The 26,859-nt window shown below is 40.0% G+C and overlaps 1 protein-coding gene across 1 annotated transcript in view; it reads right to left on the bottom strand.

The window, feature by feature from the left end:
* TSPAN2 (tetraspanin 2) overlaps positions 1 to 26,859 on the bottom strand; it is a 226,621-nt gene that overhangs the window by 46,445 nt on the left and 153,317 nt on the right. The gene's annotated exons all lie outside the window — the stretch shown is intronic.

The following is a 26,859-nucleotide window of genomic DNA, read 5'->3' as shown; positions in this document are numbered from 1 at the left end:
AACAAACAGCAGCTTCATTCATTTGGATCAATTGGATGCATCCACAGGTCAGCTGAAAATGTTTATTGCAAAAAGTGAGGCCAGCAAGTGAAATTCAGCCCATTTATCAGGAGCCAGATGAACATTACTCAATGTTTGGTCAGATTAAAGTGGTTGTAAACCTCAGACGTGAAATATGAACAATGCATATCCCTCTATAGTGTGTACTTGTCTCAATTTAGAGAACCAAGTATAATTTCTGTCTGTTGCTTCCTTCCTCTTCTATCAGCATGAATCACATCTGACAAGTTTTCCTGACACAGAGAAAAATGGTGACGGGAGGAACCTACAGCAAATTGACAGCCTCAGCTGGGAGTGTGTCCCTCCAATGAGCTCTATAGTGTGTAATTTCAGCTCTCCGTCCCTTTTTTTCTGAACTCTCAGACATGCTTTATAAATTCAGCACTTTGAATGAATGTAAAGAGAAGACTGCAGATAACAAGTACAAGATATGTAGAAGGATTTGTTTCACCTCTGTCTCTCACCTGAGGTCAGTCATTTCACTGAGTATATAAAGTGGGTATAGAAAGGAATCCCCCCCCCCCTTTAAAATAACCACATTTTGTTGCTAATACAGATAAAAAAAATGATGTCTGTCTTCATTTCAGGCCTCAAAGCAACAAAATGTGATTATTTTAACCACTTGCCTACAGGGCACTTATACCCCCTTCCTGCCCAGGCCAGTTTTCAGCTTTCAGCACTGTCACACTTTGAATGACAATTGCGCGGTCATGCAACACTGTACCCATATGAAATGTTTATCATTTTTTGAGACAGATAGAGCTTTCTTTTGGTGGTATTTAATCACCTCTGGGTTTTTTATTTTTTTGCTAAACAAACCAACAAATTAAAATTTTGAAAAAAAACATGTTTTTTCTTAGTTTTTGTTAAAAAAATGTTCTAAATAAGTGGTTTTTCTCCTTCACTGTTGTGTGCTAATGAGGCTGCAGTGATGGGCACTGATAGGCTGCACTGATGGGCACTGATAGGTGGCACTGATGGGCACTGATAGGTGGCACTGATGGGCACTGATAAGGAGGCAGTAGTAGGTGCCACTGATGGGCATTGACAGGCATCAATGATGGGCACTGAAATGCAGCACTCGTATATGGCACTGATAGCCGGCACTGACTGGCACTGTTAGGCAACACTGATGGGCACTGATAGGCGGCACTGACTGGCACTGATAGGGAGCACTGACCGGCACTGATAGATGGCACTGATTGACAGCACTAATAGGCGGCAATGACTGGCATTGATAGGTGACACTGAAAGGCAGCTCAGATGGGCACTGATATGTGGCATTGATGAGGCACTGATGGACACTGGCAGGTGGCATTGATGAGCACTGACAGCTGGCATTGATGGACACAGATGGGTGGCACTGCTGGGGCTACACTGATCATCAGGGCACACTGATCATCAGTGCCCTGATGATCAGTGCCCATGTCCCCTCCGAGGAATTCCGATTACCGGCTCTCCTCTCCTCTCAAGCTGTCAGCGTGACAGCTCATGAGGAGAGAAATGCCAATAACCGGCATTTCCCTACACAACTGATCACATGACCGAGCCGACATCTTCGGCTCTTTCCGTTGATCGGTGATCCGCTGTGTCCGAGGGACACAGCGCACTGCCGACCACCGTGCTGCGCGCTCCCGGAGCCGCGCGTGCGCAGTTAGAGTGGCAGGACGTCATATGACGTCCTCCCAGAACGAGATAACCGCCTTGCGCCCATCATTGCCTTATATGGCGGGCAGGAGGTGGTTAAAGGGGGTCATTCTTTTCTTTTACAAAGAGCTTTATTGAATATTAAGCAAAGATAAACAAACATTCGGAACATAGATTCAATGACCAACAATTAGAAATTTTAGTGGGTGAGGGGAAGCTAATTCAAGGCATGCACTGGAAAAGGCATAAGCTGAAAAGTTTACATAGGTGCCCTGTAGGAAAAGATGGGGGAAGGGGTTGGGAGAGAATGATTAACAAACCTTTGTGGGTCAATGATAATATAAACTCTAAAGGGGAGTTTTGCTACATCAACATTATAGAGAACGGGAGAGGCACGGGAAGAGGCCTTCTCCAAAAAATGATACATGTTCAAAACCTAAAGTTTACAAAGAAATCCAGATTGCATTGGTAGTATTGCAGATGTAGCGCAAGCACAATCCGAAAAATATGTTTAAGGACAGATTTGACAGAAGGTTAGGAAAAGACAAACAGTAGAGAGACACGGACAACAACAACACCAAAAAAAAAAAGGGGGGGGGGGGGCTCCGAGGTGATCCCAGCAAAATCCATCCTCATATCGACAGAAGGGACTGGTCAAATCTCGAAGGTTGAGATATATCCAAGGGGGTCATTATTTTCTATACCCACTGTATAAGGGGTTACAACCACTTTAAGGCCTCATGCACACAGGGCTTTTTGCAGCCACTTTTAGGGGCATCAGGCATTTTTTTGTTACTACTTCCAAACGGCCCTCCATGTTATCCTATGTGTCCATGCACACATAGACTTTTAGAAGATTTTAGTAGCAGTAGCATTTACCATCAGAAAAAAAAACACAAGGGCCAGTGCATCCAGGAGCAGCAGTGTTTTGACCCGTGGTGGAAGGAAAGAAAATTGAGTCATCTACGGGCTGTTTTAGGGAACTTTCCAGCTTTGCAAATAAGCTTCCTCACAGCAGACATGTTGACTAAATTAGCCTCGAATTCAGCACCATGGTCTCTATTTTTTCCACATAAACTTGAATTATGATATATTCTTGTTTTGGATGCAGATATTGATCGGAGGTATAATTTGCACTAATCTTGCAAATAATTCACATAAATGTAGTGAACTGACATTTGTAGTTAATGTAAACCTAGTTATATAAACTTTTAATTAGTGAGGTGGACAGGGATCGAAGACACTGCAAAATTAGACAAACTAAAATCTATCTCTTCAGTAGTAACATGAAATATAATTTGGGCGACAGCTGTATGTGAAACTTTAGCACAGGACAGACTGGAAACTGGAAGGAGATCTATCCCTGGGGAAGTCCCAGGATTCACTGCTATGCTTACACCCACCTCCTGCCAATTTGTGTCTGAAGAACATTCTATTTTTTCCATTGGGGCTCATACATGTATTTACAGCTGCAGCGTCTGTGTCTGTAGTACTCCTGGATCAATTTTCAGACACATAAAATCTTCCTTTAAGCTGAAAGATTTGTCTGCATTTGTCAGAAGTCTTCATAAATCTCCAACCAGATGATTAAGAAAAATACCACAAAAAAGTCAAAAGGGGTAGACATGTAAGTGTTTAAAAAAAAAAAAAAAACACTCTAAGCCCTGTCCTGAGTATTGAAGCTGAACTTCAGCTTTACCTTTAGTTCTGCAAAGTTCTACAAGCTCCTCTCTGGAGATTGCTTGGTCTGATTTCACCATACATTGTGAGCTTCTCACAGTGTGCATTAAAAGCTTCATTAGGTCAGACAGAACCATTTTGTCTCCAGCCTTGCAGTCCCTGGCCTGCTCTTTTTATTCATTGGGTTTCAGTTCCTTCAATCGTGGACACTCAGCATCACCAATAACCAGAGTGCATGGGAACACCTACTCTTCCAGACTGATATCTATCCACCAAGGCACTTTGATATTTACATAACTCCTCTCAAGAGCTTGTATCAAGGCTGGGGGCTCTTGATAAGAGCACTGAGGTAGGTTGGTATGTACAGCACCCTGCCGGTCACTCCCACGGGTCATGGTCAGCCAGCATTGCAGAGAGAAGCTCAGAAACCCAGTGATGATGTCACTTGGCTTTAAATTAGGTATGCCATGAAAGTAGAAAAGTTTTATTTAAAAGGTTCATGAGCATGTTGATGCGAAGAAAAGGAGGAATGAGAGATGACAATATATAAGCAGAACAAAATGTAAGCTTTATCAAACATACTAGTGTGTCATGAACAATTTAAATGGGATCTCTAGTTTTAGATTTATATCTTAGATTGTAAGCTCCGAGGAGCAGGGCCTTCCTATTCCTTTGTATTGAAATGTATTATTGCTATATCGTCTGACGTTATATTGTAAAGCTCTGAGCAAACTGTTGGCGCTGTATAAATCCTGTATAATAATAATAATAGTAATAATTTATGCTCAACATAAGGTGCTGTAAGATGATACTGTATAAAATGAAGTACATACCAGCATGAATAATCTACTGATTATCATGAATAAGAATCTGAACTGGATTGCATTGACTTAATTTGAGTAGATATCTACAGGTCTTTGGTATTTGTGACAATTCAATACCTGTTAACCTTTGGCAGCCCTTTCAGTAATGCTTCTTTGCTTGATAACCTCCTATATTTCCCAGTACTTGGTGCAAGAAAATGCAATGGATGATAAGAAGAACACTGATTTTGAAGAGTTCCTGGTGCTGCAGCTAAGAGTTAAGGTAACCCGTCTAGCAAATTTGCCTGTAGCTACCATGATGATGACATCAATGTGCTTCCCTGAACTTCCTGTGCACACAGTACCAGGTTAGAAGGGACAGCTTAGCTTTCCATCAATTAGCTTGAAAGTGAGAGCATTTTGCATTTTATATTTACCCTCCCTCTTAGATTGTAAGCTGTAATGAGCAGGGCCCTCGGAATCCTCCTGTATTAATTTGTATTGTGATTGTACTATCTGCCCTGATGTTGTAAAGTGCTGCGTAAACTGTTGGCGCTATATAAATCCTGTATAATAATAATAATAATAATTTAAACACAGCACTACAAAATAACTGTAATAAATCTTAAATAAATAAAATGTCTGTTTACTAACAGAGAAAAAAATGTGATTTACTGAAAAAAAGACTAGCTAATGTGATATTGCTGTTGAAGGAGCTAATTAGGGTTAATTGGGGGTGTAATATTAAGCAGTTAAAAACAATCTCAGAGGTTTTTTTACAACCATAATTAGGGTCAGATCACAAAACAAGCTAGAGATCAGTACTTGCAAGATTTCGATTTGACAGTAAGCATTAATTAGTGTACATCAAGCAATAAAAACTCAAGCTAAATTAGCTACTTGTGTCTGTTCAATACGGTAATACTGAAAGTACAGTTTCCTATAACAGCCAGAGGTTATTCTTCCATAGTAAGAACCAGGGGCCGACTGACAACTCATGGGGCCCCTGGGCAATAGGCAATCATGGGGCCCCTGTGTCCTTGCCCAAACTCAAAAAAGCCTATGAAAAAGGTACCAGGGGCATCTCATGGGGCCCCCTACTGACCCCGGGCCCTCGGGCAGTGCCCGAGTTTCCAAATGGTCAGTCCGCCCCTGGTAAGAGTAATGGAAACAGCAATGTCCAATGTTATAAACTATGACTGGGGACGGTCTCTTCAGACTAGTCTGTACGGTAATAAAGGGGTTACGTGATGACAGAAGGGCAGGATGGTGAAGGGGCGTGATTTGGATTGTGGTGGTGGCAACGGAAGGGACACTAAGTACAGGGGCGGGCAGGGGGCTGCTGTTTCTTACCTGGCTCCGGTCCAAGTCCCACGATGATCCAGTCCAGGAATCACAGCTGCTCCTTCATTCAGTTCGGCCACTCCCTCACTCGATGTTCGCGTGGCCGCTCGGCCCCGCCTCCTCACTGGTGATTGGGCGCCAGGAAAGGCACACAGGCAGCCAATCACCTGAGAGGAGGCAGAGCCGAGCGGCCCCGCAAACATCGAGTGAGGGAGCGGCCGGTAAGTGTGCCGTGCAGATGGTGCTGCTGCAACCACATATGCTGGCTGCAGCAGCACCATGCTGGAACAGGGGTTAGCAAGTGTCATTTGTGTCAGTGGGAGGAATAGTGCCCCATCACTGGTGTCACTGATACAAATGATGGGGAATTATTCCTCCCACTGACACCAACGATGGGGCACTATTCCCCCCCCCCACTGACACCAACGATGGGGCACTATTCCCCCCCCCACTGACACCAACGATGGGGCACTATCCCCCCCCCCACTGACACTAACAATGGGGAACCATTCCTCCCCCCCACTGACACCAACGATGGAGCACTATTCCTCCCCCCACTGACACCAACGATGGGGCGCTATTCCTCCTCCCCCCCACTGACACCAACGATGGGGCACTATCCCCCCCCCCACTGACACCAACGATGGGGCACTATTCCTCCCCCCCACTGACACCAACGATGGGGCACTATTCCTCCCCCCATTGACACCAACGATGGGGCACTACTTTTCCCCCCACTGACAGCAATGATGGGGTGCTATTCCTCCCACTGACACCAATGATGGGGTGCTGTTCCTCCCACTGACACCAATGATGGGGTGCTATTCCTCCCACTGACACCAATGATGGGACACTATTCCTCCCACTGACACCAATGATGGGACACTATTCCTCCCAATGATATTAATGATGGGGCACTATTCCTCCCACTGACACCAATGATGGGCCACGATTCTTCCCACTGACACCAATGATGGGGCACTATTTCTCCCACTGACACTGATTGAGTACTATTCCTCCCACTGACACTCATGATGGGACACTATTCCTCACACACTGACACTAATGATGGGGCACCATCATTCGTGTCAGTGGAAGGAATAGTGTCCCATCATTGGTGTCACTGGGAGGAATAGTGCCCCATCATTGGTGTCAGAGTGAGGAATCGTGCCCCATCATTGGTGTCAGTGGGAGGAATAGCACCCCATCATTGGTGTCAGTGGGAGGAATAGTGCCCCATCATTGGTGTCAGAGCGAGGAATCATCCCCCATCATTGGTGTCAGTGGGAGGAATAGCACCCCATCATTGGAATACCATACTGAAATAGCATACCATATTGAAATCAAATCTGATGTTTTTTAATTTTTATTTGGTGTGCTTTGGAAGAGGGGTAGTCTTATACGGCGAGTATAGCCCAAACCCTATATTTTAACAGGAAAAGTAGGGGGTCGTCTTATACGCCCAGTCGTCTTATACGCTGGAAAATACGGTATCTTTGTTGTCAGTGTGGTTACTTTAGTCAATCTCAGGGAGAAGTGAACAGTGTACCAATCATGAAATTGAATTGGTTTTTATGCACTTTGGTCTTTGCATCAATTGAGGCACCAAATGCGACACTTTGGTAGAGGGGCTAAAGCTTAGCATAAGTAGGAGGCACATCAAAGCAGATATAGACTTCCCTAGGCTAAGGCAGGTGCACTGCAAATAGGTCTTCATCCAGTACACGGGGTTCTCCCAGATCAATTCCAGATCTAGCAACCTCCCTGTTCACAGGCACATTTCAAAGCTACCAAGAATTGCCTCAGAGGGTTCAGTGCAATGAAGTTAAAAGTCCTATGTCTGCACACATGAGGCCATGCATGGAAAGAATGGGTAATGTATGACATTTGCAGTACATACAATAAAAACTGACTTACATAATGTATGGAATTGTATTCATGGGTCTTGCGTTTGTCAGATGCAGGTATACAAAGCTGTTTGTACAAATAGTCCACTGGAACGTAGGCTCTTCACATCTAAATATTGGAATGTTTTGTTTCCACTGCTTGAGGGGATCATGATGCTCGTTCATCTTATATGGCCCCGAGTATAAAAGTATGATATCTACTCACACAAATGTCTTATGTACTTTCAGTATACAGTTTTTAGGAAAATACTGAAACAAAACTATGATACCTACTGTAAATGCTACAGTAACCCCACATCCACATGCAATTCAGGCAGCTGCGGTGCACTGGTGCAGGGTTATATGGGTTAAACAGGTGGTGAGGAGGTGATAGGCCCTCTCCTCACCACCTGTCAAATGCCCTCTGAAGAGCAATTCAACATAGATCGCTCTTCAGAGAGCAACACATGTGTAAATGAGGCCTTAGGGCTCATTTACACCAGATGCAATCAGGTGTGTTTTTAAATGCATCAAAAATGCATATGCAAGAAAATAAATGTATTCCAATGAGCCTAGTAGCATGCAGCATTTTTCCACACTGGAAGACACCGAAAATGCGCATGAATGCAAGCAAACACACTGCAAATGTGCAGGTATGCATGCAAATGCAACTTAGTAAATAAATAACGGAAATAAATGAAAAATGATTCCAAGAAACACACTGCAAATGCATTGAAAAGATGTGCAAACTGCGAGCTGAAAGGTACCGTGAATGCAGAGATTGTGTTGTAAATGAGCACTTTACACCCTAGTCACATCAGGTGCGACTTTGCATAAGATTTGCATGCCATGCAACTTGCAAATCGTATGCCAAGTCGCACCCTATTGTCTGCTATTAGAGCGGTCATATCTGTGCAGTTCCAACTTGGTCGGAGTCGCATCGATTTCTAAAGTACTATTTTTGTTGTGATTTGCATAGACATCTGTGTCAGATGTCTTGCTAATCGTAACTGAAATCGTTAGGTCACCTGATTTTGAAATTGTGTGACTTCACTGTAAGTCACACGATTTCAAAATCAGCTTTGATATGACCGGGGGCTTAATCAACTCAATATTTATTACACACTGTAAAGCAAACACTGCAATTGTTCAACCTGCAGATGACACCATGTCCCTCTCACTGTGCAAAAAGGCCATCTGCAGCCAAAAGTTTCTTTGTAAACAAACTTTCTGTAATCGCTATGATTGGCTGTAATGGTATCATATGATTCAGGTACTTTAAAAATTGAATTTGAAAATACATTTAATGTTTTTAATGAGGACAGTACATAACATGTGTAACAATGTGTTAATTGTTTTTAAATCTGCCTAAAGTTCAGCTTTTATGTAGGACATATAGCCAATTAAACCAACTCAATCAATTGTGAAAATTTGTTACATTTTGCAAGTCCCATCTTTTTTTTTTTTTCAGAAAAACACAAAATTTGGCAAGTCTGCAGAAAAGAAATCATTATTTTTACTACCACCAATATAACAGGGTTATTGACACTTACGTCCAATGTAGAGGGACACAGGGGCGGACTGATAACTCATGGGGCCCCCGGGCAATAGGGGATCATGGGGCCCCTGTGTCCTCGCCCACACTCAAACCACACCCAAAAAAGCCTATGTAAGGTACCAGGGACATCTCATGGGGCCCCCTACTGACCCCGGGCCCTCGGGCAGTGCCCGAGTTCCCCAATGGTCAGTCCGCCCCTGGAGGGACACTGACCACCACTGAAACACAAACATTGCTACTGACACCAATGTAAGCTTATGTTGAATAATAATGCACACATTCTGTGGTTGAATCCCGTGTCAAATGGCTGCTTTATAGAGTACTTACAGCGCTGTAGAGTTGCGGAATATTATAGCGCCTTGAAAAAGTATTCATACCCCTTCAAATTTTCCACATTTTGTCATGTCAAAAATGGAAATGTATTTTATTGGGATTTTCTGTGATAGACCAACACAAAGTGGCACATAATTGTGAAGTGGAGGGAAAATGATAAATGGTTTTCAAAATTTTTTACAAATAAATATCTGAAAAGTGTGGTGTGCATTTTTGTTGCAATTACAGCTGGAAGTCTTTTTGGGGATGTCTCTACCAGCTGCACATCTAGAGAGTGACATTTTTGCCCATTTTTCTTTGAAAAATAGCTCCAGCTCTGTCAGATTGGATGGAGAGCGTCTGTGAACAGCAATTTTTAAGTCTTGACACAGATTCTCAATTGGATTTAGGTCTGGACTTTGATAGGGCCGTTCTAACACATGAATATGCTTTGATCTAAACCATTCCATTGTAGCTCTGGCTGTATGTTTAGGGTTGTTGTCCTGCTAGAAGGTGAAGCTCCACCCCAATATCAAGTCTTTATGCAGACTCTACCAGGTTTTCTTCTAAGATTGCCCTGTATTTGGCTCCATCCATCTTCCCATCAACTGTGACCAGCTTCCCTGTCCTTGCTGAAGAAAAGCATCCCCACAACATGATGCTGCCACCACCATGTTTTATGGTGGGGATGGTATGTTCAGGATGATCTGCAGAGTTAGTTTTCCACCACACATAGCGGTTTGCTTTTAGGCCAAAAAGTTCCATTTTGGTCTCATCTGACCAGAGCACCTTCTTCCACATGTTTGCTATATCCCCCATGGCTTCTCGCAAACTTCAAACGGGACTTCTTATGGCTTTCTTTCAACAATGGCTTTCTTCTTGCCACTCTTCCATAAAAGCCAGATTTGTGGAGTGCACAACTGATAGTTGTCCTGTGGACAGATTCTCCTGCCTGAACTGTGGATCTCTGCAGTTCCTCCAGAGTTACCATGGGCCTCTTGGCTGCTCCTCTGATTAATGTTCTTCTTGCCTGGCCTGTCAGTTTAGATGGACGGCCATGTCTTGGTAGGTTTGCAGTTGTGCCATACTCTTTCCAATTTATTATGATGGATCGAACAGTACTCTGTGAGATGTTCAAAGCTTGGGATTTTTTTTATAACCTAACCCTGCTTTTAATGTCTCTTTGTTCCTGACCTGTCTCGTGTGTTCCTTGGCCTTCATGATACTGTTTGTTCCCTAATGTTCTCTAATAATCCTCCAAGGGGCTTCGTAGAACAGCTGTATTTATACTAAGATTAAATTACACACAGACTCTATTTAATAATTAGGTGACTTCTGAAGGCAATTGGTTCCACTAGATTTTAGTTAGGGGTATCAGAGTAAAGGGGGTTAAATACAAATGCATGCCACACTTTTCAGATATTTATTTCTAAACAATTTTGAAAACCATTTATCATTTTCCTTCCACATCACAATTTTATCAGCCACTTTGTGTTGGTCTATCACATAAAATCCCAATAAAATACATTTACGTTTTTGCTCACGGGTGCTGGATTGAGATCAGCCTCAGGTAAATATTTAGGGGGTGGAGGGAGCTAATCTTGAAAGGTCTTTTACCTTAATGCAGAGAATGCATTAAGGTAAAAAACCTTTAGCCTTTACAAGCACTTTAACTAGCAGGATTGGTTAAAGGGGTTGATAGTTAGGTCTCCAAATAATACCCATGCTCTCATGCTAGGATTTCTTATTATTGTGAACTGATACTGATCTCCAGAATTTCCATACCAACTAGCATACAGAGTCAAAGGCAATAGCTTGTTCTCTCTTTTGCTATGGTAAAATGATAAGAATGGAAGGCTGCCAATAAATGTCTTTTTTATTCACCTTAGCAACAGAGGTGATTAGGGAAGACAGCTAGAATAAGTTCAGCACGTAAGAGAACGATTGGCCTTCAACAAACATGATGCCTTTCAAAGTGCATCTGAGGATTAATAAAGAGGCTTTAATGTAACCTGAATCTCTGCAGCTGCAAATGCATCAGAATGTTAAGCAAATAAAAATACACGCTTGCTTTTCTCATGGAAAATAAGCTTCATGGGAAATACTGCAAACGTCTTTAGAATAATTAATTATACATCTTTTAAACATTGCAGTTCAGTTTTGGAACTATCCAGTTGGCTAATGACAAATGTAATTGAAAGCCCTACTCTGAGGATGAGAATGGGAATACATAGTCTTTGTTTAGATTCACTGCCTGCAGGTTATACTTACACGGTTATACAATCACGACAAGATTATGCATCAGACTGTATCTTTGTACTCAATGCTTCTCTTAATATTCTACTGGCCTTCCACTGGCCTTGTACAAAGCCATCATCAATCATTCTGTGCAACTCAGTCAAGTGACTCATCTATCATTCGTGAGCCACTTTAAAGAACCCAAGCACTTTGCAAGTTACAAAAGAAAAGATAGATAGATGTATGCTATGACTTTTATTGGTGTCTACTGTAACTCGTTTTTACTTACCATGTCAAACTAAATGAATATATCAATTTTATTAAAGTTGCATCACTGAATTTTATTAAAGGTGAATCACTCTAACGCAGATGTTTGTTTAAAGGCATAAAAAAAACCCCACCAGGCGCCTCTAACAGCGGCATTTTTTCTGCCCGTGTGCATGAGACCTAAGGCAACAGGTTTGTTTTAAAAGCCCTTTTCTTCACCTAGGAGTGATGGCAATACACTCACATGGAACAAGGGAATAAGTCAGCCCTGTGCAAACTCGGATGGAAATTCAACTTTATTACACAGCTAGATTGAGCTGACATTGGAGCAAAAAGAGGGTGTTCATACTGCTGGGGATATAAGGCCTCTGTAAAGAAAAGTAGTATAGGTAAAGTATCATTTCACTTGTAAACAACCAAAAAGATAGAGGCTTAAATAGTAATTGGTATCGCTTGATGTACACAGTTTGCCCAGCAACCAAAAAAGCCCACAACAACAAAATCGTGAATCAAGTATTCACAAGAAAAAGCAGTTACATAAAAGACAAATGCCATACTCTTATAATTATGAAAATATGCTTAATTAGCAAAATTTCACATGAAAGACAATTGAGTCAAGACTGCAAGTAGCCATCACCTCAAGTTAAGACAGTACACAGAACAACCTTAAAACCAAAAAAGAAAAAAAAAAAGACATCATGGCCATAAGTCATGTTATGCTGTAAGGGCAACGAGTCACAGGTCTTTTGCATCAACAGCAAACACACATCATGGTGCACCACCATGGTGGGGATATACATGTAGTTGAAAAATAGCAATCTGGCTATACATCAATCATAAACAGTATGTATATGAAACTTCAATAAAATTGGAAATAGGAGCCCAATCTCAGAATATATCTAGCATGGAATATCAGATCAATGGGTAACCATAATAGCATAAATATATATCTGGTAATAAAAACACCACGTATTATTGCTAGAAGACACAATCATCAGATACAAATAATGATGTTGAATAGTAGGCCTTCATAAGGCCATAAGAAAAACATGCTAATCCTTGAAGATTGCTATTTTTCAACTACATCTTCTCTTTTTTCTTTTTTGGTTTTAAGGTTGTTCTGTGTACTGTCTTAAATTGAGGTGATGGCTACTTGCAGTCTTGACTCAATTGTCTTTCATGTGCACTTTTGCTAATTAAGAATAATTTCATAATTATATGAGTATCGCATTTGTCCTTTATGTAACCCCTTTTATCTTGTGAATTCTTGATTTACGATTTTGTTGTTATCATTTCACTTGTACCTGATATACTGTATGCCTCAAGGACCGCTAAAAATGGACTTCCCCATTACTGCATTAACAAACTGTCAAAAACATACTAAATACATTAAGTATATTCTGATATAAATATTAACTCTATGCTAAAAATCTGTTAGATTAGGTAAGTACAAACCAAAATGTGAGACTTGAAGTGAAGCTTTACTCAATAAAGCCATGTCAATCACCATATTAGAAGGGATGAAATACTTACCTTACCTAGGGAAAATGCTATTCCCTTCTTAAGTCTTAAACATTTGGTCACTTGTGTTCCACTGAAAGGGAATTTCAGCCGATCAAAAATCAGATATTTTCTTTCCCTAATACCTAAGCTTTCATACGGTCAACACTGTAAAGAGTTCAGTGGTTCAATTTCTACACCAAAGTAAAGCATGTCAACCTTTCCATTACTCTTTATGTATCCATCCTAGGACAACTGCACTCATGTTAACATTTTAGCAGAGGTTCATTTTAGGACCCTTTTTTTGCTATGAATACTTAGATGATAAATATTGACTTATATAACATACTTATAAGATAATAAATAATGACTTTAATACCTTTGTAGTCAGAACTAAAGGTCTGATAAACTGTCTGCTCTGAGTACACATTTACCTTAACAATAGGCAAAACTGTTTTTCTTCATTTTGGATAGAGTAAGGGAGCGTTATAACCACTGTCAGATTTTTTTTTTGCCCTCTGTGTCTCATTGCAGAGATTTCCATTCACTTCCTGTCCCGTAGCCAAGCAGGAAGTGTGAGAAAATCCCTGCAAATTAAAGTGGTTGTAAACCTATAAATAAACCCAGTGAAATGACTGACCTCAGGTGATACACAAAGCTTAAACAAATCCTCCTAAGAGTTACTTGTTTATCTGCAGTCTTCTCTTTTCTACATCCCTTCAAAAGGGCTGAATTTAGGTAAAAACATTTTAAGGCCTCACAAGATACTGATGTTTGAGCATCTGCTTTTTGGCCGTAATTTCTGGCAATTTTGTTTGCGCGTATTGGCATGTATTTGCACATTCGTGTGCAATACATTCCTAGGGAAAATTAATTAATATTTATGCATATATGCATGTATTTGTGCATATTTGCATGTACCAGCGCAAAATACTGACTGGGAATGCAGATTTTTTTTTTTTTTTCCACTCAAGCACTTGTTGCTGTGCCTGTGTGTACAGGCACATTGTAAACAATGGGCTACAGTTTAGATCTGTAAAGAAATTATCTGTACTGAATTTTTTCAAGTTGTAGTGTGCAAGAGGCCTTAGTCTGCCAGTATCACAGAGGAGGGGGTGGGGAGCTGCAGTTAGAGCTCTTGTAAGCTGTGCGACAGCTGATTGGAGGAAAGGGACACCCCCCCCCACATATCGCACAAGAACGAAGGAACAATGCAGGACCTCCCCCATCACAATTTTATCTTGGGTGTTGGGAAAAGTTCTCAAAAGTGATGCATGCTGATAACAGAGGAACAAAGCTTCAGAGAAAATTGACATCAGGGGCGGACTGACAACTCATGGGGCCCCCGGGCAATAGGGGATCATGGGGCCCCTGTGTCCTTGCCCAAACTCAAAAAAGCCTATGAAAAAGCTACCAGGGGCATCTCATGAGGCCCCCTACTGGCACCCGGGTCCTCAGGCAGTGCCCGAGTTTCCAAATGGTCAGTCTGCCCCTGATTGACATTCAGCGCTTTGGAGAAAGACAAGTAAACACTACAGATATATGTGCTTTGTTCAGCTTTCATGACTGAGGTTTCCAACCACTTTAAGATAATTCCTTGGGGACCTCCAGGTTACCAGAACTAGTGTCCCCATTGGGAGGTTTCCCCTCTATTACTTTTCTGGGGACAACCCAAAATTTGGGATTTTCTTTTAGTTTCATTTTCAATGATAATGGTAAACAGGACAAATAAAGAGGATGAATCTCCCTAAGGAGGCCACAGACCAAAATAAAAACTGACAAATGTTCTAATATTTTGCCTTTAGTATTACTTGAAACCTTTACCACAGCATGCTTCTAACAACATAAATATCACACACTAACAGGGTAAGAGAAGTTTGTCACTACTAATATTGTATAATGTTGCTTCAGGTTCGGCATACCGGAAAAGAATTGTCAATACCTTCAATCATGCTAATAATAGCTGTCTGGACAGGCTACTGATTACAAAATGAAATGGGCACTTTCAAATCTTCCAAAACAATCAATTGTCACTTGACAAGCACTGTAATACTGTTTAAACATAGTATGCAGCATGAAAACTAAAAATACTTTTTGACATATAAGAGATATGACAAGTATGTGTACCATGTGACAATCTCTGTCCCATGCTATCTGTAATCTGCTGCCAGGAAATACAAAGAGAGTAAATTCTGTGCTTTGATTAGCATTTTTGTTTATTTCTTAAATATCTCTGATAGTTTATTTAAGTACCCTTCATAGATGATGTTTCCAAGTTTAGTAAGGTGCTTATATTGGGTTGTTACAAGTAGTTATCATGAAGAACCCCTAACATATATGCTGGAGCTCTATGTACTATACCCTTCTTCGCAGTAATTGTGGAGGCCACTGACAGGCAGATTGCCAAGCAAAACTGTGGGTAACTGGTTGTAATACAGCAACAATAGCACTCGATATAATTTTCTCCCTAACTCTGCTGTTGAAGAGTTTTATCCTCTTTCTACGTAAAAAGGTTCTTTTCTGTTGCTCAACATCGGAAAATCACTGCAAGTAATTCCAACACTCAGACATGTTGGTTGTGCTCTTCAACTAATGCAGGGCTAGTAGCAATAAATGCTTAAAGCTCACCTCTGGGCAAAGCTCCATCCTCCCCCCCCCCCATGCATTGATGATTTATTTAAAGAAATACTTTCTAAAAAATGTTTTACTCTCCTAACTCCACCATTCATGTCCCTTTGCAGAAACCACTTCCATTTTGATTCAACACTGCAGTCTGTGTCTGTACCAACTGGTCACCCCTTGTAGAGCCAGCATCTGCTGCTTGCTTCTGGGTCCTGAGAGAACCCCACTGCTGAACAACCAATAGGAAGTATCCACAACACCCCTAGAAGGCCCCCTTTTTTTCTGCAGAGAAAAATATAGAAGACTCGGGATTCCACATGTCTTGTGACCATAGATTTAGGTAAGTGTGTTGGGCCTTAAGATTTAGGTTTTTTAGTAAATCAATTATTTTTAGTGAATCATTTCAATCAGTTTTTTTGCATCACTGTGAGTGTGCTCATTGGCTTTCCAACACAGTTTGAGGTGGCGGAGTATGCTCAGAACAGGTGCATTTATCCTTCCAGAAAGGGGAAGGGTAGAAGGTTACAGACACACTGGTAAAAAAGGCCAGTAACAACACACTCAACCCTTACATATACACAGTGAAGTGACTGCCTCAGGTAATACACAGAGATGAAACAAATCCTCATACATAAATCATACCTGTTTATATACTTATCTTATCTTCTCTTCTCTACAGCAGGTCAAAGTCCAGAATTTATACAGCTTGTCTAAGCTTTCAGAAGGCTTTATTAGTAATTATTAGTAATATTAATAACCCACATCAGCTGGAGATAACTCAAGACTGCTTTCACTTGCAGCTGCTCATCCAACCAAATTAACTAACACCAATCGACCTCCATCATTTAACGTCCACTTATTGACCCCCATATATTTACTGACCCTTTTGAGACCCTCCCTACCAATATTACTGAACCCTTGGATAGTCACATTGACCCTTGGGGGTTAATATTGACTACTATGAGGAAATCTTATCTAAAGGGAGTTCCACAGAAAACACTCTTGTACAGTGTCCAAATGTCTGAGCTAGATCCTCCTAAACATCTAAAAACCAGTTGAGGAGAGTTTCATATGTATGACATTATTTTATGAACTGCCAATAAAAATCATCATGATCAATGATAAAAAAACAAGGACACAAATGAAAAAGAGTGTGGTTATCTTACATCTTTTCAAAAAGACTACTATTCTGGAGTCAAATCTACGATTGTTTTGCTGCATTGTGGGAAATGATTTGCTAAATTTACTGAAAAGGAAGAAACACAAGTTAAATGGTATGTCCTGGATTCTAGAGTTTGTCCTGACAAACACAGCTAAGAAAACCAGATGTTTACAATCCTGGCTTTGAAACAGCTTGGAGCACTGAAGAAACCTGGATCAATAGATGTCTTGAGAGTTTATTTTTATGAAACACAAAAGAATTAAAGACTGTGTTTCCACCCACATTTTCTTGGTAATCGCTTCATTTTTATCTGGTTTTTCTTGAAAATAGATAAATATACATACACTGAAATACATAGTATTTAATTCTAAATATATTAATTCCATATATAGGTTTCCATGCTTTTTTCCTAGACTAATGTATTGATATTAGCCTACTGTAGTACAAAACCAGTGACACATGATCCAAGTTCAAAAAGTCTGAATATGAGGCACTTGATCCAATATCACATAACGGAAGAGAGCATTGAAACACTCATCAGGTCTTCAGCTTGAGGCATCAGATACTTCTTATTCTTGACAGCAGGTGACTCAAAGCAACAAAGCTTTTTGCCAGTACCGTTGGATTTGACCTGAGATTTGCATAAAATGTCAGCTACATGGACATACTGATCTTTTTGTTATGTGGCATTATATACACTTACGTGTAGTCTTAATTAGCCAAATTAATTAACCAAATTTGTGTCAGGTTTTATTTAATTTGTATAGTAGATTGACAACAGTAAACATTCATAACAAAAATATACTCAAGACTAGTTTAGAAAAGAAAAGTATACCTAAGCCTAATTGCTTAAAAATTGTGAATGGTTAATTGTGTGCTTTCAACTGTGCTTTAGTACTTTAATGTCGTAAGTGATGCCTTTTAGTACATCTGGGACGCCTTTTCAGGCACTGGTTCATGTTAAAAACACTTTTATTTTTTTCATTGCTCTCTAGATCCAGCTCTCAGTATGTGTACATAAATGTGTTCCAGAATGTTGTCAACACTACTGCCTCTACTTGCAATGTTTGGGGACAAGTATTCAAGTGTAGCGGATCATAAATTTTAAAACAGTAGGAAAGACAACGTTTTTAAACAAAATGATGCAGTCTCTATAGCAAGGCTCATAATAAGAAAAACTCTGAAAGCTATAATATACTGCGATAAAGCAGAATTAAAGTAGTTTTAAACCCTTACATATACTCAGTGAAGTGACTGGCCTCAGGCGATACACAGAGATGAAACAAATCCTCCTACATACAGTCATGGCTAAAAATCTTGGCACCCCTGCATTTCTGTCAGATATTGCACTACTTCGCCCTAAAAATTGTTTCAATTACAAATGTTTAGGCATTCTCATGTTTGTTCCTTTTGTTGTATTGGTATGACACAAAAAACTGGAGAAACAAAAAGACTCTGGGAAGCAAAGTAAAGGTAGAAGATGAAATGGAAAAACAGTAGTGGTGGCGAGCGCCCCTACCGATCCTGGCAAACATCCGCACTTAGCACAATTAGCTCAGGTGTTTGATCCAAGGGTCCCACATTTTCTCAAGTAAGGACATTTTATCTCGTAATACATCAGAAAAGCGTTCATTGATCATGATCCAGGACAGCTTGGTCTTTAGTAGTTCTAACTGAATCATGGGAAACTTCTAGAATAGTCCTTTCAATCCCTGAACCTTTTCTTCCAACTAGAGATGGGATATGAAGAGTTTTTTAAATATCCTGTTGTGTATCTCCTCAGGCCATCTGCACTAGACAGAGGCCAAAGATTGTCTTACAGTAATTGTAGCACACTTTTTTTTGTCAAAAAGTTACAAACGAATACAACAGAATCAAGCTTGGGATACAACATTGCAGGGGAATTTTTGTATGTTTTATTTTCATATGCCGCAGTTTAAAGATACAGTCAAATGTTTTATTCAGTATATTGACTACACTGAGTTTTTTTTCATTTGTTAGACTGCGGTATCATGTACAAAACGCACACATTTGCAGTAGTGGAAAGTTTCTCTTTTGTTGGCACCTGAGTATGAGAGTCAACGGCCACAAAAAAAGCTGTCTTTAAAACCACACTCCAAGCTTTCCATAGGCTATTTATAATATGTATTCAAGATTTCCAGGACATCCCACAGCATTACAATTATAGCATAACTCATGGCACTGTATCAATCCATCCACAGGATTTCTTCCACGGTGACAGCAAGTAGTAAATATTATCAGTATTCAAGCACACATTTTCCAAGTGCATGGTCACTGTGCAAGATCAAAACACTTAACAGAATCCTTAATAGCGTATTGATTACCCAATCTCCCTGCCCAATACAAAAGTCACTACATAAAATGAAGGACCACCACTTTATGTGGTTATTAAAATCAAAGAGTTCAATAGATTAATGCGATATTTGACTACCAACACAATTTTTAATATTAATACGTTATCCTGCATAAAATTTAATTCTCCAGCTCTCACTTACCAGTGCAGATCTGTTTGATAGAAAAACATTACCATTTTCAAATGGGTCCATATAGAAAAACAGGAGGGAAGTAAAATTCCGGAGTTGTAAAGCTTAACATCTGGCAAAGAGCAATATATATACAGTTGACATCAGGAGCGGACTGACCATTTGGGCATTGCCCCAGGGCCCGGGGTCAGTAGGGGGCCCGGTGAGATTGAATTCACCAAAAAATGCTATTAAAATACCGCATGAGTTATTTTATCAAGTCATGTGGTATTTTTGTAGTGAAAACCATGCGGTAATGTTTCAGCTGTCAGCGGGGTTCCCCACTGACTGCTGAATGTCCAAGAAAGAATTGCAGACAATAAAAATTTTTTTTTCAAAAAACGGCCTGGAGGTGCCTCCCAAATCTATACCAGACCCTTATTTGAGCATGCAGCCTGGTAGGTCAGGAAAGGGGGGGGGGCGAGGGAGCACCCCCTCTCCTGAACCATACCAGGCCACATGCCCTCAACATGGGGGGGTGCTTTGGGGCGGAGGTGGCTCCCCCCTTCCAAAGCACCTTGTCCCCATGTTGATGGGGATAAAAGCCTCTTCCCTACAACCCTGGCCGGTGGTTGTGGGGTTCTGCGGGTGGGGGGGCTTATCAAAATCTGGAACCCCCTTCAGCAGTGAATGAGTATGGGGTACATGGTGCTGCTACCTATTCACAAAAAAAAGTGTAGTGTGAAAAAAGACAAGACAGTCTTTGAAAAGTCCTTTATCAAAAGAAGAAAAATAAAAGAATATCCCCAAAGTAGATCCACCGTCAATCACGATGCCTGCCACCGCTGTTACCCGGAATAAGAGAAAAAAAAGCTCCATTCCCGACACTGGCTCCTGGCCATCTGACTGCTCTGCTGGCTTGACAGTTCTTAAATATGTAAGTGGTGAAGCCACCTGGGGACATCACGTGTGACACCGCCCCTTGTGGCATCATCAACCGGGGCATGTTGGGTCAAAGATGTCACAAGGAGGTGGGGTTACACACGTGATGTCACTGGGTGGCCACACCCCTTACACATTTAAGAACTGTCAAGCCAGCGGAGCAGTCAGATGGCAGGGAGCCAGCATCAGGAGATTTTTTATTTCAGGTAGCGGCAGCGGTGGGCATCGTGATTGATGATTGATCTACTTCGGGGACATTCTTTTATTTTCCTTCTTTTAATATAGGATGAAAAATGTCTCCTGTCTTTTTTCACACTACAGCTTTTTTTTTGTGAATGGGTAGCGGTACCATGTACCCCATACTCATTCACGTGGGGGAGGATTCAGATTCAGATAAGCCCCCTGCTTGCAGACCTCCACAACCACAGACCAGGGTTGTGGGGAAGAGAATCTTGTCCCCATCAACATGGGGACAAGCACCCCCCCATGCTGAAGGCATGTGGCCTGGTATGGTTCAGGACGGGGGGGAGCTGTTGGGCTGCATGCTCGGATAAGGGTCTGGTAATGATCTTGGTGGGGACCCCATGCCATTTTTTTCCTTAATTTTGGCATGGGGGTTCCTCTCAAAACCCATACCATTTTTTAATGCCCTTTATATACAGCTGAGTTGTGTGGGTGTGGCTTTGGCTTTAGTGTAGGACACAGGGGGCCCCATGAGTTGTCAGTCCGCCCCTGTTTGACATACACATGTGAATTGTCATAACTGACAAAGGATTTGTATTATATAGCCACTTTTGTGACTCACGCTTGCAAACTGCACAGCTTGGGGGAGACACCACTTTTTCTGTTTGAGTTGAGAAGTCTGATTTACTGAAGGAGTCGCATCTACATACAATAATTCGTTAACATTCCCTTCAATTATCCATTCATGTTAAAAGCAAATTCCTGTTCACATATTTTATCTCCACATCACTAGATAACTGAAGTTAATATTCACACTTATTGTGTGAAGATTCTCAACCCCATTAGTAAATCAGCCCATAAGTGTATGTAGATCCTAACAATGAACTTCTCATATTTGCTTGTCTCTTAATATGTTTATCCCTTGCTATCACTTCTCCCCTGCCCTTCAAGAGGATCAACGTGCTGAGAGGCAGAGCCAGGATCAGATCTTGTGACCACTGTGATTGGCTGTCATAGCAGTCACATGATCAGAAGCTTCTGATTGCAAGTATGCATCGGGAACTGCCTGTAACATCCTAATTTACCATTTGAGCTCCGAAAGGTTTTTCCACCTTCATGACCAGGCCATTTTTTGCTATTCATTTACTGGTGCGACTCTGTACCCAAACAACATTTTTATCATTTTTTTTTTCACACAAATAGTGTTTCCTTTTGATGGTGTTTGGCACAAATACAGTGATCAGTGATAAAACTATAGATTGTCACTGTACTAATGACACTGGTTGGGGTTAACGTCCCAGGGTAATCAAGGGGTTGAGTGTATGCCTGACAAGTGTTAATGTGTGTATTATGTTCTGCTTTTTACTAAATATCTCTTTGTTCCTTCTCACTGCTTTGCAGGAAGGAGAAGCAAAGAAATTGTTCTCTCTGTACAGAGCACTGTGTTGACTATCAACGCAGGGCTCTGGGCTGTGATTGGACACATCCAATTAGCAGGTCTTGCCAATGAATAATTATAATTTCTGCTTGTTTCCCTACACCTGACCACACTCAACATACAGAATTCCATTCTTTTCAATTGTTCCTGTACCTTCTAATTTCAGTCACCATGTACTCAAAAAAGTGCATTAGCTTTTTTTTAAGGAGTATGTTAATGCATTTTTGGCCCAGTGGATTCTAATGGGAACACCTGTAAACATGCGTTTTCATATGAATTTTTATGCCTGAAGAACTCTCCTTCTATGGAACTGCTTTCCTCAACTTGTCCAACCCAGGAAATAAACACCTCGAGCTTAGTATACATGTAAAAATGCTTATAAAACACCTGTAATAGACCCCCCCCTCCCAAAAAAAAGCTTCAAAATCACTTGAGCTCTGTGTGAATGCAAGCTTAATTCCAAAAAATATCTGTTATTTCTGATTATTATTATACAGGATTTATATAGCGCCAACAGTTTGCTCAGCACTTTACAATATAACGGGAGACAATACAGCAACAATACAGTTCAATACAAGAGGGATTTGAGGGCCCTGCTCCTTGGAGCTTACAGTTTAGGAGGGAGGGGCTAATGGTACAAAAGGTAGTAACTGTGGGGGATGGACTGGTTGGAAGAGTAGAAGATTCCAGAATTAGCTGAGGGCAGGATAGGCTTCCCTGAAGAGGTTTTCAGAGATCACCTAAAAGTAAGCAGAGTAGGCGATAGTCTGATAAATTGGGGTAGAGAGTTCCAGAGGATGGGGGAAGCTCTGGAGAAGTCCTGGAGACGAGCATGGGAGGAGGAGACAAGGGAGCTAGAGAGTAGGAGGTCTTGCAAGGAGCGGAGAGTATGGTTTGGGTTATTGGATCTGGGGCTAAAAGGACAGATGGGAGTCTAGGGTTACACCTAGTAACCTGGCCTGAGGGGAGGAACTGATGATTGTGTTATTGATCTTGATGGAGATGTTAGGGGAAGGGGCATGGGCTGGAGGAAATACTAAAAGCTCAGTTTTGGTATCAGTTTTCTGATACCCTTAGCCCACAGCATAGCTGTAAATTTCAAAAAGTTGGTGTTGCCAATGAACTTTTCCATGTGGTCATAGTCATATGAATATGATAAAAACATAATTTGTTTTTTAAAAATTGTTTCTTTATATATTGAATAAAATTAAATTCAGGATGCTATACTTTAGATAGATCCCAATATAACCCATTTTTAGATATTTTCTGAACCAGATCTGGTATTTAGGTGTGTTTGTGGGATGTGTATAGGGTATAATAGCAGAGGTCAACCTTAGCCTTAGCCTTGGTTACCAATGACTGGGCTCCTGGTGATGTTGATACTGCAACTATGCAGGTACTTCCATGGCACCTTGCAGCTTGCTGTGCCCAGAGCAGGACACATTGAACACCCCAGCCTACCCTTATGGAAGAAAAATATATTTAAAAAATATTCTTCCCAAATATATTGCCATATATTTGAAATGCTACAATTTTGGTCATATTCAATATTATATATATAATGTGAATGTACAATATATATGTAAAGCGCTGCGTAAATTGACAGCGCTATATAAGTACCTAAAATAAATAAATAAAATAAATAAATCTATATATTATATACACACACTACATGTTGAAATGCATTTTTACATTTAAAATATACTGTATGCCTTTGAAAATAAAAATCTACATTTTTGGAATGCATTTATGAATATATGTAAAAATATATGTTAAAATGACTATTTTAAAAAAAATCTGAAGACTATATTTAAAAAAATATATATTTTGAAAAATATATATTTAAAAAAATATATTTTTTAAAATATATTCTTCAGAAATTTTGTAACATATAAGTAATTTTTAACATATATTTTTACATATATGTGGAAATGCATTCCAAAAATGTCGATTCTTATTTTTAAAGACATACAGTGTATTTGAAATGTATTTTTTAAAATATTTTCATATACTTTGTAATAAAAACACATTTCAATATGCAGTATATACAGTTGTGCTTAAAAGTTTGCATACCCTGGCAGAAATTGTGATATTTTGGCATTGTTATTGAACTGATATGATATGACTGATCATGCCAAAAAATTTTCTTTTATTGAAGGATGATGATCATATGACACACACGGGTTAAAATGTCAATTAGAGGTTTATGTCCCACATCTGTGGCTTTTTAAATTGCAATTCGTGTCAGTGTATAAATAGTCAATGAGTTTGTTAGCTCTTACGTGGAAGTACTGACTAGGCTAGATACTGAGCCATGGGGGTCAGAAAAGAACTGTCAAAAGTCCTGCATAACAAGGTAATGGAACTTTATAAAGATGAAAAAGGACATAAAAAGATGTCACTAATTGCAATTTAAAAAGCTACAGATGCGGGACATTAACCTCTAATTGGCATTTTAACCCGTGTGTGTCTGTACCAAGGCCAAACATTCCAGGGTATATAAACTTTCATCATGGCCATTTGGGTGATTTCTGTTATCATTATGATTTAAAAAGGAGCCAAACAACTATTTGATAATAAATGGCTTCACATGATCACCATCCTTCAATAAAAGAGCATTTTTTGGCATGATTCTCAATATCAATGCCAAAATTTGTAAAATTTCTGCCAGGGTATGCAAACTTTTGAGCACAACTCTCTCTCTCTCTCTCTCTCTATATATATATATTATATATATATATATATATATATATATATATATATATATTTATTGAATATGACCAAAATTGTAGCATTTCAAATATATGGCAATATATTTGGGAAAAATATTTTTAAAATATATTTCAAATATATTTTTCTTCCATGTGGATAGGAATTGCCACTGGTCCAAATTCTGTGGGAAAAATGTCACTGGAAGATCATCAATATAGATGAAAAAACCACATATAGAAGCTGCGGTCTTGACTTCACCATGAACTTCCTACCTGTGTGAAAGGATCATTAAGTTCAATTATATTGTTTCTCTTTTGACTAAAAAAATTATGAAGTAAACAGAGGTTAATGGCTTAACTCTAGATTCTGGTTAGCGTTCTGTTTGAACTGTTAAGAACCAGAAAGCAAGAAACTGCTATTTTCCGAGACTCTTTATTCTTATCATTAAAAGAATTAGGACAACTAATAATTTTCTATGAACACTCGTCATGAAATCAGTTATATCATCCTGGATTCAGCATTGATAAGATCAGCACTTGTTTGAAACCGCTAACTTGTTCACTGATCTTTTGAGGTGCAGCTGATATTAAATGGGTTAATTTAATTTGCAGCTCCTGTTTCCTGGAAAATAACCAAATACGTTCTTGTGGCGCCAGCTTTCCTTACAGCTGTACAAGATGTGACTTTTTAAGGTCATCTTGATTTCACAGTAAAATAAGAAAATAAAGAATAGAAGTAAAGGACAGCATCACTTACACATATTCATGCTTTATTAGGAAGACACAAAGCTTTCACCAGCAACGTTTATACTTCCTTTAACGTACATCTAAGTATTATTATGTGTCAATTTTATTTATTACAGGTATTTATATAGCACTGACAATTTACACGGTGCTTTAAATATAAGTTGTACATTCACATCAGTCCCCAGGGAGCGCACAATCTAAGGTCCTTAACTCACATTCATACATACACATACGAGGGCCAATTTAGACAGCAGCCAATTAACTCATCATCATGTCTTTGGAGTTTCGGAGGAAACCCACACAGGCACAGGGAGAACATGCAAACTCCAGGCAGGTAGTACCATGGTGGTGATTTGCACCGACAACCCTAGTGCTGCCAGACAGAAGTGCTTACCACTTAGTCACTGCACTGCCCAATTTTATCTGTGAAAAGAAACTGATCTTCCGCAGACAAAGTAATAGGACAGCATTAGATGTCAATATTATTTTAATATGATTATTTTTACTGATAATATGTATGTGATGACTATGTGCTGTTTTCCTCCCCTTTGTTTCAATTTTTTTCTTTCTATAGGTTTTTCTATTAGGTCTTTCTATAGTCTTGTAGTGTCTTTGTCCCCACAAAGAGTGAGCTATACTTCATTTACACGCATTGCAGAAGAGTGGCTTCTACATTTTTAACACATTGTTAGGACAGGTAGTGTTCAAATCTAGCTTATATCTGATCATGAAGAACTGTGAACACAATACAGACAGGGAAAGTTATGTTAAACATTGCTCCACCTCCCCCTTTTAAACATTACAAAGCAGGGAGAGCATGTAAGAATGTTTAAAGTGTTACAAAACCCACAACAGCAAAATCAGTCTATATATGCAGTAATGCATGCTTGTTACACTCACTCACTGTGGAACCTAAGGGGTTAATCCTCTACATTGTGTAAAAATGCTGTTTGATCCTGACTTCTCTGATCCTCTTCTTCTTCCAGTGTGCCCCTCTTATCTTCTGATAAGACAATTGTGTGGAGACACTTTGCGCATGCTCAGTTTGCTGTGTATTGCTAGAGAGTTTTTTTTTTCTTGGGAGAGTACATGTGATCAGCACAGGGCCAATCAGCACTGTCAAGACAGAGGTCAGCAGTTCTTAATCCTCCTAGAGCAAAATTAAAACTCCCCCTACAAGCTTTAACCAGTGCTCTGCTGGACACTGATAGAAGTCACAAGACTGCTCTAACTGCTGATGAGAAAAGGTATTTAGCAGTTTATATTTACTAAAATA

The sequence above is a fragment of the Staurois parvus genome, unplaced genomic scaffold, assembly GCF_062004578.1.
Source record: "Staurois parvus isolate SC_StPar_1 unplaced genomic scaffold, SC_StPar_1.0 ptg000056l, whole genome shotgun sequence".
NCBI lineage: Eukaryota > Metazoa > Chordata > Amphibia > Anura > Ranidae > Staurois > Staurois parvus.
This window is presented reverse-complemented; position numbering and strand designations above follow the sequence as displayed.